This window comes from Phalacrocorax aristotelis, chromosome 2 (genome assembly GCF_949628215.1).
Source record: "Phalacrocorax aristotelis chromosome 2, bGulAri2.1, whole genome shotgun sequence".
In the NCBI taxonomy this organism is placed as follows: Eukaryota; Metazoa; Chordata; class Aves; order Suliformes; family Phalacrocoracidae; genus Phalacrocorax; species Phalacrocorax aristotelis.
In genome coordinates this window covers 63,874,977-63,888,636 of record NC_134277.1, presented here as the reverse complement: position 1 = coordinate 63,888,636, position 13,660 = coordinate 63,874,977, and positions in this window count along the sequence as shown.

Sequence of the window (13,660 nt, the reverse complement as noted above, 5' to 3'; positions counted from 1 at the left end):
TATTCTACAAATAACTCCAAATATAACAGTAGGAAGAGGTCATATGAGATGATCATTGCAGTCTCTGTTGTCTACAGAGTCTGTATTACATATGTTGTTTTCCCAGAACTGTTTGTTTTGTAATTTTGCTGTTATCTGTTAGCCTTCACATAAAAGGGTGCTCAGAAAGACACGACATTTCTGTGCTTTGCATTGTTGACTCTTTTGTTTTTTTAAATTAAATTCTGTGGCTCTGAAAGGACACTACCTTTCCAAGGAAAAAATAGATTGTCTTCCTTCTGTGACAAAACTACAGCAGACTACTGGAAACTAAAAATTACTTTTTCTGGCTTCAGAAGCTCAGCAAAGCTTTTTCATTATTATTTGCATTTCCAGGAAAATTAGTAAAATATCTGGCCCAATGCTGACTGCATATGGAAATCACCCTCACGAAAGGTAAAATCCTTGTTTTTACAGCACAAATCACTGTCCTGGTTTTTTAAGCATAATTCAGTTCTTCCAATACCTTCTTGGAAAATGATTGGTTCTCTCTAATTTTTCCCTGTTTCAAATTTTATGTACAAGAATAAAAAAAAAAATTTTTGCAATGCACTGTGAGCACACTGTCCCAGAATTGCTAAAAAAGGTCATTAAATCCAAGTGCTCCAAGAGGAACAAATTATCCCTGTTTCCCCATTTACCTATGTATTTTCCTAACTGGTGGATAAGCAGTTGCTCTTACATTGCTCTAATTTCTCTCCTTGTGTTTTTGTGGCACTCCTTGCTTATGACATCCCAGCCTTCATGCTATCAGAAATGCTCTCCAAGGCTTTCAAGACTTGTGTGATTGCATGAAGAATGGCTGTTCCTCTCTTGGTGTTCATGCCATAACCTGGCCAGAGCTGGAAATCAGACGACTACTGAAAATCCTGTATGGCTTTTACTGATCTTTAGCCTTCTAGAAAGCCTGAGGCTATGCCAAATTTGTAATATTTGCATCAGTGACACAGAGAGTTTATTGGCCAATGCTACCAGAGCCCAGCTGGTTTTCATTGACTCTTACTGTTTAGTGGGAGAAGGACACTCTCAGACTCCCAGTACACTCCTCCCTGATACTGAAGGGCTTCTGCAAAATCTCTAGGTCTTTGCAAATCAATTCCTTACTAATATTTCTGTTAATGACATTTTTCTCCCTGCTCATTTAGAAACAGCCTAAAAGAGCCCACACATCTCACACTGCCATAGTTTGCTTATTTAGAGATCACACCTGCATTTTGCGTAAGCACTGTACTTATACCACACCTTTCCTTTGTCTGCTTTTCTTTGTGATGGAAGATTTTTCTACACAGCTAGTCAGCATCTCAGCCATTCTCCATTCACCATTAATTTCAGATCCTTCATAATTTGTAAATGGCATTGCAGATTGCTCACACAAATGCTGTAAAAAGATGTATGTAAAGGTCTCACTTGAGTAATCCCTGCCTGTACAGACAGTTGTACCAACGCTAGCTTTGTAGGCCCTAAACCAGCATCAACTATTACCAAAGCAGACCTGAGTTGTTTCTGCAAAATCAAACTCGCAGCAAAAGCACAGTGTCAGAAGCACCTTGAACTACTTTAAAATAAACAATGACACTGAAACAATGTTATAATGGCACATGACTGGCAGTATATAACTAAAGTGATCCACAGGCAGTGAGTGGCTGTCAATGTACATATATTTGTTTGAGCCTGTAATTACATGCACTAAGTGGATTGGTCTGACAAAAAAAAAAGACCTGTTCTCACTCAATTCAGTGAATATTTCCTGCTGAAGGGAGATTGCTAAGTGACAGTGCATAATCCTGATAGTGAAACTTGAAATTTGTGCTCATTCCTCCCTGGTAATAAGCAAAGTCAATCAATCCCAAATGTTGAGCTAATGAGTGACTGTTTCTTTTAGGAACTAATGACGTCATATGCCCATACACATGCCAGCACTTTCTTGAACTCTATTAATCGTACAGAGACCAATGACAATTGACTGAGTTTTATTGTTCAGTAAGCTCCACATCCAGCAACTTCAGATGGTTTCAAACAGACCTTATACAAGATGGTAAGACTAAACAACAAAAACTCAAGACTACTCCACCAATTTAATCTAATGATTTTACAACACTAGTGCAAAAATGTAAAAGAAACCTTCATCTTAGCCTTGAAAATATTTTTAAATTATGTAAGTTATATAACACAGAACCCTTAAAATTATTTCCACATTGAACTGGAAAAAAAATATGTACTATAAAATCACAAGCACCTATACCTATAACACATTTTCTGAAGAAGAGTTTCTGAGGTTTATTGACACTTTCTTCTATTTTCCTTACCATAAAACAGAAGCAAAATGTTAATTCCACTAAAGAAGGCACATCAGAGAAGAGTGTTTTCCCTCTAGACTGAAAAAACAACTCCCTGTATGCCACTTTGACCAAAGCACATCAGCATACAGTACACATGGGACTGCAAATAGTTTAGTCTGTGCTCTGCTTCTGCGTTTGCAGCCTTGGTGCTTCCAGTCCATCCCAAGGGCTATGGTGATGCCCCTGAGGAGGCTGATGCACCCTTCAGGGTACCCAATTGACCACAACCGTGCCATGCTCTGCTCTGGCTGGACCAAATCTTGTTTAAGGGCTGCCTGAGCTTCTGGCTGCAAACCTAGTCTTGTCCTAATGCATCAGTGCTTTGCTCAACATGTCTCTACTCCAGTGCTAGGGTTGCTCTGACCCCTGGCCAAGCCCTCGCCTGCTCTGCCTGACTGATGAGCCTTGCCCTCAGCTCCCAGCTCCCACTTGCCTTCCTGCAAGCCCGCCACAGTTCCCCAGATCATCACCCCAGTCCGGCCTCCACTCTCTGCTCTGGTGGCAGGACCCTCTTCAAAGCCCTAGAGCAGCAGGCATGGGGCAGTCCTGCACACCAAGGTCTCAGCATGTGCTGGGTCCTGCCTGCGGCTCAATGAACAGCCCACGCCTGCTCAGCCCAGCACACCATACCCCCAGATAGCTAAAACATTGCTCAGGAAACAAAATGACACAAGTTGAACCGTAGCTGGAAAACCAGCCGTGCTGCGCACAAACCTGCCTAAACCTGTGCTGAGCTTCAATCCCAGCTCCACAAAGCTTAATGACTGATTTGATTGGAAATCTGTATCCATCTGCCTCTGAGGTGCCATCTCACCCATCTAGAGGCTGCCTTGAGAATGCAAGTGCTCTCCTTCACAAACAATTTTTTTATTGCTCACATGTTCTCCTTTTTGAAAATAATAAAATATTTAAGCTGGAAGAAAGAAAAGAAATGGAAACACATTCACTAAAACTCCAGGGGCTGGCATGCTTCATCTTGTACGTTGGCGGATGACATTTCTCTGCTTACCTCTACTGCGGTAGCTCTCTGGTAGCACGCAGCAGCATCATCTTTTCTCTTTCAAATGTGAAATCCTCTTCTGGATGCAGGGTGCAACTACTGGCAAATACTCACTTGCATGGCATTTTCTGACAGAGCTGGCTGCCAGGGTCTGCAAACGCCAAGTCAGAAACACACGTAGGACCTCGGCATGTGCTTTAAAACACAGTGCATGTGCAAGCGCTCTGCTGACCTGGAGAGAGGGAAAGGAGAGTAATGACCACAGAAGGTGAGACTTTTTAAATGCAGTCGGTAACTCTGCATTGCACTGTGTCTCTCTGCACATAGAAATTGCTGGTAGGACCGTCGTTCCCCCAGACGATGTTGTGAGCTGCTCAGAGGCATGCTGCCAGTGACTGCTGCCTCCCAGAGCTCCTCTGTTAACTCTTTAAGACCAGCAGTGAGCAGCTTTGGAAGTTAACAGTCAATATGCTGTATCAGTTGCCCTGGCAGTCTGATAATTATGATGGTGAAAACTGAACCAGGGGATCCAGGAGGGTTTCTGAAACAAGCAGGCAAATTGGCTTTCGGAAGGGTTCTGACTCCTATTGTAGAACACCTTCATCATTCACAAAAGAGCTCTGCAACACAGCAGTGACCTAATTATTAAACGATGCTCTTGAAGGCCCTGTCTCCTGTTTGCTGTTTAATGTCTTTTTGGTGGATACTCCTTTAATGGCATTTTCCTTCCATTTTCTTGAATGGCTTTCTGGCTTTGTGCTTATGCCAATAGCCCTTGGGCTCTGTCTATACTGAGTCTTGAAATCTTTCTTTCCCTTCTCCCCAAGCCAACCATGTTCAAACACAGTGCTTGTGAAGAGGTGCTAATGTGTTTCCCCTGGCCTCTTCAGACAGGATTTAAGAGCTGGTAGTTAAAAGCATAATGTAAAAAAATGCATTTGCAAAAAGATACATTTTCTCCCACTTGTTTTTTTTTTAAGCAGAACTATCTAATTTTCTCTGAGAAACTGGAGCCAGAATTCATTTTACTTTGTGCATACTTGGTTATAGCTGAGTTATAATTTAATTGCAGATGTGTTTTATCTTTTTCTTTTTCAGTTCACCACTGTTTAAAGGTCTGTCATAGCTCTTCTTCAGACTTTACCTGGGTCACCTAATGTCCTTCTTTCCATGGACCAGTAATGTGAGTAATGGCTGATGCATAATGAAATTGCAAGTGGTTTAGGTTCCATTTCGAAGACCCTGCCTTCCATTTTAGAAATAAAATATTTTCATGATTTTTCGCTGGCAGTCCAAGATTTTCTGTGATATCCAGCTCTTTTGACATTTTGGTCTTGCTTTTGGTTAACTCTTTCAGACCATACATTTTTCTGTCTGTCACTATAGCTTCCTGTTTAACTAATATCTTGGTATTCAGTCTTTTGAAGAATAATGCTATTTTATGGTCAAGTTTGCAATTTTCAGAGATGAAGTAATTCATTCTTTCTTGCTCCACTGAAAGCTTGGCACTTACTTAATTCCTTTCTTATATTCTGCACCTTTGAATGTGCCAACACTATTTTCCCTCCTGATGAAGCTCTTCTCTTGCACTCTCCCACCCCTACCTCTTTCCAGCTTCCTGATACATTGTTCTGAGGGGTCAAGCCAAATGTCTACTTAATGGCATTTGTTTTGGTGGTTTTTACGATTTTCATGCCTGCCTTTAGCCTCCAGACTTAGACCACTGATTCTTTTCATGTCCAGCCATTTGAGTCAATGTGTTGGTGACTTGCTACTCTCTTATTACGGCTAATCCAATGTAATGAATATAGTTTGGGCTATGCTGGAGCTTGACTCAGCGCATATTAGAGCACAAGCATCTTGTGTCACCACAAGCAAATCACTTACGATAAAGCAAATAAGGCACCTATATGTTTAGGTGTCTAAATCCCAGCATGAAATCCATCAGCTTTAATCTTTAACTCAACCCTCACTGAAACTCTTCCTGCAAGGAGCAGGTCTGAAGATAACTTCCAGGGTATGTGGTGAAAAGTTAAGCTGCAAATGTTGTCCTAACACTTCCCCTGAGACTAGTTTGATCCAGGTTCTTGAATATGTTCAGCCTGGAATAGAATAGGTTGAACTTGCATATTAAACACTTTCTAACTTAAAGTGGAACAGTTTGGAGTTAAGTGCCATCTGTACAGCCGAGCCTGAGAAATGAAGAAGTATCTTCTTGCTGTCCCTGTTTTTGTAAACTTGTTAATCAGACTTGCCTGACTCTATGTGAATTTCCCAGGGTGACCTCATCGGTCACACGCTTCCAGTGTTCCTTTTAAGGTGGCTACATGCCGCGTATGTGAGCAGGTATTTCTTATTTGGTAGTTAATGACCCATAATTTATATGCAAGCAAGAGCTACTACAAAGTATTTGCAGATAAAAATAATTTTCTTGTATGGTGTAATACTCTGCATGTAGCTGCACGTATCGCAAATATTGCAGTGCCGGGGAGGGTGCCTTAAGTATAAGCTTTTCACACAGGTATGTTTTGTTTGGGAATGGTTGAGAGGATGTTATTTTGGGGAAAAAAAACATTCGGTTTGTTTGGTTTTGTCAGTAATATACTGAGTTAATTTGCTTCCTGCATATGAACATGTTCATGATCCTGGGCTATCGCTATATTATTATAAATGGAATTAAGTACTAGGATGAAAAAAGCATTTGGATGGATGTTGCTTATATGTACAGAACATATAAGAATCTTGAGCTTTATTATCCTGCATTTTTTTAATTGATGTCCAGGCTGAATGGCTTCTTTTTCCCACTGACAAGCTAGTCGCTAGATGCTGTAGCAGTACAAGGGTTAAGCCTGTCCAGTGATGGGGCTCTGGTACGTGATGTTCCTTCCATTCATCAAGGTGGTTTCTCTCTAGAGCTTTGGGTCAGGGAGAAGATTAATAGCTGGCAGGCTGACGGTGGCACAAATTCCCAGTCAGACAACTGAGACCCTCAGCCCCAGCTGTGGAAGGTCTTCTTTTCCCCCACAATAGTGCCCCAGGCAGAATGACCTGTAAATTGGTGGGGAGGGGGTAAGAGATGATCACATGGAACTGATTAATTCGGTGTTTGAAAGTTATGCAGAGTGCAGAGAAACAGGAAGGTTTTAGCAGCAAAGGGAGCAGCACAAGGAGAAAAGCACACAGAATTGATATAATTCCTAGGTGGAAGCTCAGAAAAACCTGTTGACTTCAGTGGGATTATAGCAGAGTGTGGCATTTTTCTCAAAAATAGATAATGAAATGAGGAATAGCATCTTTGGTAATAATAAAAATTTTAAAACCCACCATATTTCTCTTAAATAGAAATTATAATTAACTGTGGCTCTTCTTGGAATAAGGCTAAGGAAGACAAGTAAAAGATAAAATTGTAGGCCTGGAAGGCAGCTGTGTTGAGGTTGTCACCTGAGGGCCAAGTGAAGGCCAACTACTGTAGCTACTTCCAGCCCTTTTAAGCAACAAAGTCCAAACCTCAAGTCTTTGTAGTAACTTCCTGAGCACCTCCACCTCCCTTGCGGTGCAAGGACTCTCTGGGCCATGTGATGAGCAGAGTGTATTTTTCTTCTGTGCTGCACCAGGGTAGCTTTTTCTCATAGTAAAACTTAAATGCCTTGTTTTCTCAGTATTTCATCCTCAAAGTTAGTGGGTAGCAAGAGGTTAAAATGCAACTGTTTGCTATTAAAAAAAAATATTAAAGAAAGCCTGCAAAAAAGGAAACCGGGGAGGAAAAAGAAGAGGGATCTAATAGATCTACAACCTGCTTTGCTTACAGCTTAGAAGACCCAAAGAGAATAAGATAAGGGTGTCTGACTAGTACTGCCTTGAGAAAATAATAGAATTATTGTTCATATTTTCTGAAATGTTACTGTTATCCATAAAGTGTTAGATGAATACTTTTTTGCAAAAATGCTACTGAAGAGTGTACCCAGGGAGTGGTCATAGAAATTAGAAATATTTGGAGGATGGATGAAGAAAGAAAAAACACTGTCCTTGTCCCACTGTACTGACTTCCCTAGCAACACAGAAAAAGTTTTCAATATTTTACATGGCTTTCTATTCTGCACCAGGACAGGACTAATACTCTCTCAAGATCACTAGGGACAGGACTGCTGTCCCAGTGGAGCCTGCAGCCCACCAGCTACGCATTGATTCCCTCTAGGACTTTGACGTGAGGGATCTAGCCATACAGTTTCAGGTGCAATGTGGGAGTGAAGCCTGCTGAGAATTCCTAGTCAGCATCTTTGTAAACAAGGACATCCTCCTCTGGACTCTCCTAGGGGTAGAGAACCTGTCATTAGAAGAAAAATTTTAGAATAAAGTTTCTAGCTTCTGAAGCTACTCATGCTCAATTTTCGTGTAGCTTTTGGCAATATACTGGGTGTTTAATCAATTTCAGTTTCTGATTGGGCTTTGAAAGGGTGTTTTGCAAGTGTGCTGTAAGGAAGCGATAGCACCATTGAACTAAAGTAGTGAAATAGGATTTAACAGCAAATTGCTCATAATAAAGATGAGTCTTACGTGTCTGCTGATTCACTCAAAGAGCTATTAATTAAAAGGAAAAGTGCAAAGATTGTTGATGACATTTAATCTGTCACCTTGGTTTTACTGAAGACAAATAGCTAGGATAGGAGAGAAGTCCTGCTATAGGATGACCTTTTCCAGCCAAGCAAACTCCCTGTTTTCACACTGTACCCAGAGCTGTCTCAGCTTGAGCTCATTTGAATGTTTCAGGTATGCTCTTGGGCTCTAAATGAGCTGCCACTTCCCCATTAAAGAGAGAAAAAAAAAAAGTCCTGGCAAGATCTTTGTGAACAGTTCAGCAAAGGTGCCTCCTCAATGTGACCATCAAACAAAAAGGCTTATGGGAAGTGCATTTCTAGAAAAAGGGCTCAAAAAACAATATGAAAAGGATCGTTGAGTTCTGTTTAAATTAATATAACAGCATCTCCAAAGTATCTGAAAGAGAGCAACGGAAAATGAGTGAAATCTTTTGCCTGCAGTGAATCAGTGCAAGAATGCCCCAGCATGAAGCACGGTTTGATTGGGCTGATGTGAATGCTGTTGGTCAGGTTATAACTTGTATAAGTGAGTCAATTTTGCACTCCCTAGCAGTTTCATCTCCGTCATAACCATTATATGACAATAAGCATTTCACAAAGAAGTAGCCTCATCTTCTACCTCGGGTTAATTACCTGTCGAGGTGGGGCAGCCTGCCAGCTCCCAAGCAGCCTAGACCCACTTTTTCCAGAGCCACCTTCCACTGAAACTGGCTGCACTTCAGCAAATGAGCCAAAGGCAGCCAAGATGGCTTCTGCTCCTTGACAAACTGCCTCCCTCCCTCTCCTTGCTTCTCCATCCTTGTCCTCTGTGACGGTTCCCCCACTGTGGAAGTGGAGAAGGTTTCTTCATCACAACAAGGGAGACAGAGCCAAAGGCAAATGGCTCTTCTGTGAAACCTCCCACTGCACAGCCCCCACCAGTGCTTCTGAGTGATCACCTCAGTCCTGCAAATTCAGAAAATCCTTATTTTTTTGCCAAAAATACTGCTGACAACTCTGGGCATTCATTGCGTGGTAATGCAATCACTTGACTTTCCTGATAATCTTTTGTTTGTTTGTTTTCAGCAGCTCCATTGCTATTAAGCAATAAATGTGATAAGCAGTGTAGATAGGACATCAGTCTTGCTCTCATCAAGACTAAACACTGTGAGAAAAGCCCCAGTTATCACACAAATCTGCTTAAATAATTCTGCAGGTACCATTGCTGAAATTACTCATGTTCTTCACTGCAGTGGCTTTGTTCTGCTTCATGCTATAGCTCAGCCATTGGCATTTGCAAAAAAAAATAATTTAAACATCATTCAACTTAACAACTGATGTAACAAACATCAGACCTTCCTTTACAAGTCTTAGCAGCATCCTATTTTGTTTTTAAAGTCACACTGCTCCTGTGAGCCATGCTGGAGTTAATGGGGTAACTGCATTCCCCCCCTCTCCTCCAAACCACCCTCTTCGGGATGTCAGCATCCGCACTGTCATCCGCAAATTCTAACTCTCCCTCTTTTTTTTAATCCATAACTGACAGGGTTCACAGATGACACGATGATGATGTATATCTTGCTGCCCCAACCCTCCCTTTCCAGCAGCCATTCCCAGCTCTCTCTCATGTGCTATTGTTATGTGTAGGAATAGGCTAGTATCCACATGAATAATTTACAAACAGCCCACTGGTTGTTCAAAAGCCACCTGAATCCCAAAAGATGACTGTGCCTTAGGTGGATATTTGAGGTTTGTGTATGGCTACTTGGGACCCACCTGTGGCCATCTGTTTTCCTCTCAATCTTAATTGCTATGTAAAGAGCAAAACCACACTTGCCAAATCTCAGAGTTTTCTCTAATTTATGATGCAAGCTGCTGGAACAGTGCTTCTGTTGTTTTCTTATTAAGAAGATGCCACCCATACCAGCAACATGACATTAACCGCAACACGGGCACGTCATTCACCTGATTCTTTACTGTTTGGTGGTAAGTGGATTCAAGGCCAGATGATACTCACAGCAATGTATCTAGCTAACGGATGCAACACTGAGGTCAAGAATAGCACTTTCCTTCCCAAACCCTGAAATTTGTTTCAAAAGCTCTGCGGTAACTTCAGCTTGCACAAAGAAGCTGAAAATGTTCTTAATAATATAAGGCCTTTATAAAGACCCAGACAAATTCATTAAGCCCACTGACCTCTTGCTTAGTGAATTCTGTGGGCTGCGTGCTCATTACATATAGGAGTCTGGCTTTTCCAATGCTATTTAATTTATTGTTTCTCATGGCAAACGGGCTGGGGGAAGAAAAGCTTCGGGGCCAGTTCTCAATGCAGTCTTTATAATGTATTTTTTGTAACGGAGTGCTGTGCATGTTCTGAACAAAATCTCTCTTACTTCTGCATCAAGTGCTGTGACAGTCTGAATGGTGCCATAGGCATCAAGTTGAAGAGTGCTTTTCTGCATCCTTTTTTCCATAAAGTGGAAAATACCAACCCCTCTGCTAACTCAGGGAGTCCCCCAGCCATCCTCTAGCAGGTCTCCAGGACACTGGCCACCCCAGACTCCCAGTGCACCCAGGCTGGCATCAGACTAGCCCTTCTGTGGAAGCTGTGCTCTGCTTGGGTATGTCTACGCTAGCACTGCAGTTCACATTAGGACTGTGCTTTTGAAAACAGTTTCTTGATTCTCCCCATTTACTGTGCTTGGGTTCACACTGCCCAACATGCAGTCCTTCTGCAGGAGCTAAACTGAAAGATGTGCTTCAGCTACTAATGGGCAATGAGTCCCTGGGAGCACGCTACAGCTGCTCTGAAGGAAAAAGTCCTGAAACACACGGAGTGCAGCTGTCGTGCCCTCAGCACCATTTTGCTCCTAATGTAGATGTAGCCATCATTCACTGTTTGTGCTCTGATCCGTTTTGTATGCAAAGTGCTGCAATATGGGCAAAGCAAGTTGAATAATACATAAATTCTACCAATCTGGATGCATGTCGATAGAGGAAGTGACTGTGAAGTTAGTGAGTGGGACTGTAAACTTTACTGTACACTAGCTCTTTCTGTAGGCCACTCCTAGTGGTGGTTTACTCTTCCCTGAAAATGCTGTATTCTCCTTTGATGAGAATTTAAAAGCACATTAAGTTTCCCATGCTCATAAGCCTCCAGACAACAGGAATGCTGGATGTTTAAATATTAATCTGAATCAACTTTCAGAGTGGTTTTGTTAAACTGTTTTAAATTTCTGTGTATTGACATTCAGAATTAAAGGGGATGTACTTAATTTTTTTTTCCAAAATGAACTACAATTTACTGAGAAAGCCTTGGTTTTGGATAAGATGGTCAACACAGGAGCTCAGCTTGGTTTAATGATCCATTTTAAAAATCTGAAACTAGTCAATTTGGATTAATTTTTTTCTGAGAGCCACAGTGCAGATAAACCCCACAGAGATCATCCTGATATTATTCTTTTCTCATTGTCCTTGGTTTTCAGCCAAATGGCTTAGGAGAACCCTTCAGACCGTGAAGCCTGTAATGCAGCAAATATAATACTTTTAGGTGCAATGTTGAATTTATACAATGAACTGTGTTTAAGAAGCATTAACCCTTGAGGTTGAAATTTTGCCCAAAGCAGGACAGGATCCAGCTTAACACTGTTGGACTCTTTTTCCGTTTGTCTGGCTGCCTGACCATGTCTTTATTCAGTAAATATGGTTTCATCTCAGAGCCTTGGGTGCTTATGTTTGGTTTGAGAGCTGAAACCTAATTTCCAAATTGCTTGCAGTTTATGCTCTGTATTTCTTCCCATTTATAGAATGTTTTCTTGCCTTGGTATTTTGAGTGGGCAAACCCCGACACTAGCAAAATATCTTTTCAGCCTGAGCATGGCTGCTGGGATTTGTTATACCAACACGGAGGCGCACATATGTTGATTTTTACATCCAAACCCTTCATAGACAAGCAATTTCTGAACATGTGGTATGGTCTACAATCAGGTCAGTACTGCTGCCTGGGTGGGAGGTACACTGCCAGCCACCTGGGTTTGGCAGCTTGGTCAGATCTCTGCACGGGGACAGTTTACAGTGTAAGTTTGCATCTGCTCTGGAAAAAGAAGTTGAAATCTGACTATACATGTTGTTCTCATAAGGTTCCTGTTTTGAAAAATGCTGTTAATATGTATACCTGGGTCTCATTTTCAAGTCAAAGAGCCAAAGAGCTAAGTTTCTTGCTTGGCAGAGTTACTCTCCCCTCCACCACCCCCACGACTCTGGAAATAAACACAACGAGAAGGAAATAAACACCTTTGTATGTAACAAGCTCAGTGAAGTTTCTGTTTCAGGGTAGATTTGCATTTACTACTGTAAAATTGAGTTCGGCTTTAATTGGACGGAGGCTTGTATTCTGTTTATTATGACTGTGCTCTTGCAACTGGATACAAGAGATTATAGAGACTGGAATTCATCGCTGTGTCTCTTAGCAAAGCTGCAGGAACATAACCTGATGTCTAATAAAAGAGAAAATACTAGAGCTGTAGCTCGCAGTAATATTGTTTCCACACAAAAAGGATATGGAGTGTTTATAAGCCATCAACACAGTAGGTCTATGCTGTCTTCTGTGACTTTCTTAATTTCCTTTGTTTGTTTAACTCTTGTGGTTTTCCAACCTGGGTAATTTTCCCCGAAATATTTTGAAAAATTGGCTTTAATATAAAAAGTACATTCTGCTTGCAGCACGTTATATAATTTCTATATATAGTTCGCAGAAAACTCTAAACTCTCCTTCTTCTTATACAAAAGAATATAAATACACAGAAGATGTTATATTTATATTTGTATGTTATTTATACACGTGGCCACTGTTATAATGGATCATTAATATTTTGCACATGCACATGACCACTTTACTCACAAATAACTTGTGGAGAAAACCACTGTATTTTCTCCACTGCTGTCACTGATACAAGTATATTATCCTTCCCCACTGCACTGCTATCTGCAGTATAATTTCTTAGCTCTGAGAACTTTTCTTGCATCAGCTGCCCTGAATGGAATCGGTTGCAGTCATGTAAATATTCAGCTTAATTATTTTCCTGTTTGAAAAAATCACTCTTACCTGAAGCAAGCGATGCTTCGTTTCCCTTTCTTGTTTTTCCCCCATCCTTTTCCCTCCCTACAGCTACAAAAATAATTATCTCCATGACAGGTACCAAAATTCTGCTATCTGCCTCTCTCTCCCTTCAAAAGCACACTCAGCAATACTTTGTGACAATCGATCAAAAATATTACAATAATAGTTTTCAACACAGTCTTCACAGACACATTCACTTACCCATTTCTGGGATTTCTGTCTGCTATGAGAGCTGAGGAGTGGGAGTCAAGCTTCCAGGGGCTTCCTTTTATCCCTGCCACTGATTCTGAGGAGCGTGTTTCTATACACATCTCCACAGTCTACACACACCCCAGGTGCCCAAAATTCGTGGTCACCATCACCTTCCCTCCCTTTTTGTGATTCTTCTTTTTACATGGGAATAACACATAAACCTCAGCTTCCACCTGATGCCACTGTTCCTGGGCATGCCCTCTGCAAAGGCTTCCAATCCACCCCTTGGTCCCTTCCAGACAGATGGAGACAACTTTTTATAACCCACTTTGCAGCTAAACAACCAATGCTACCTAACCCAAGAGAGTCCCGAGAAGCTGAGTATATTTGAAGAGTG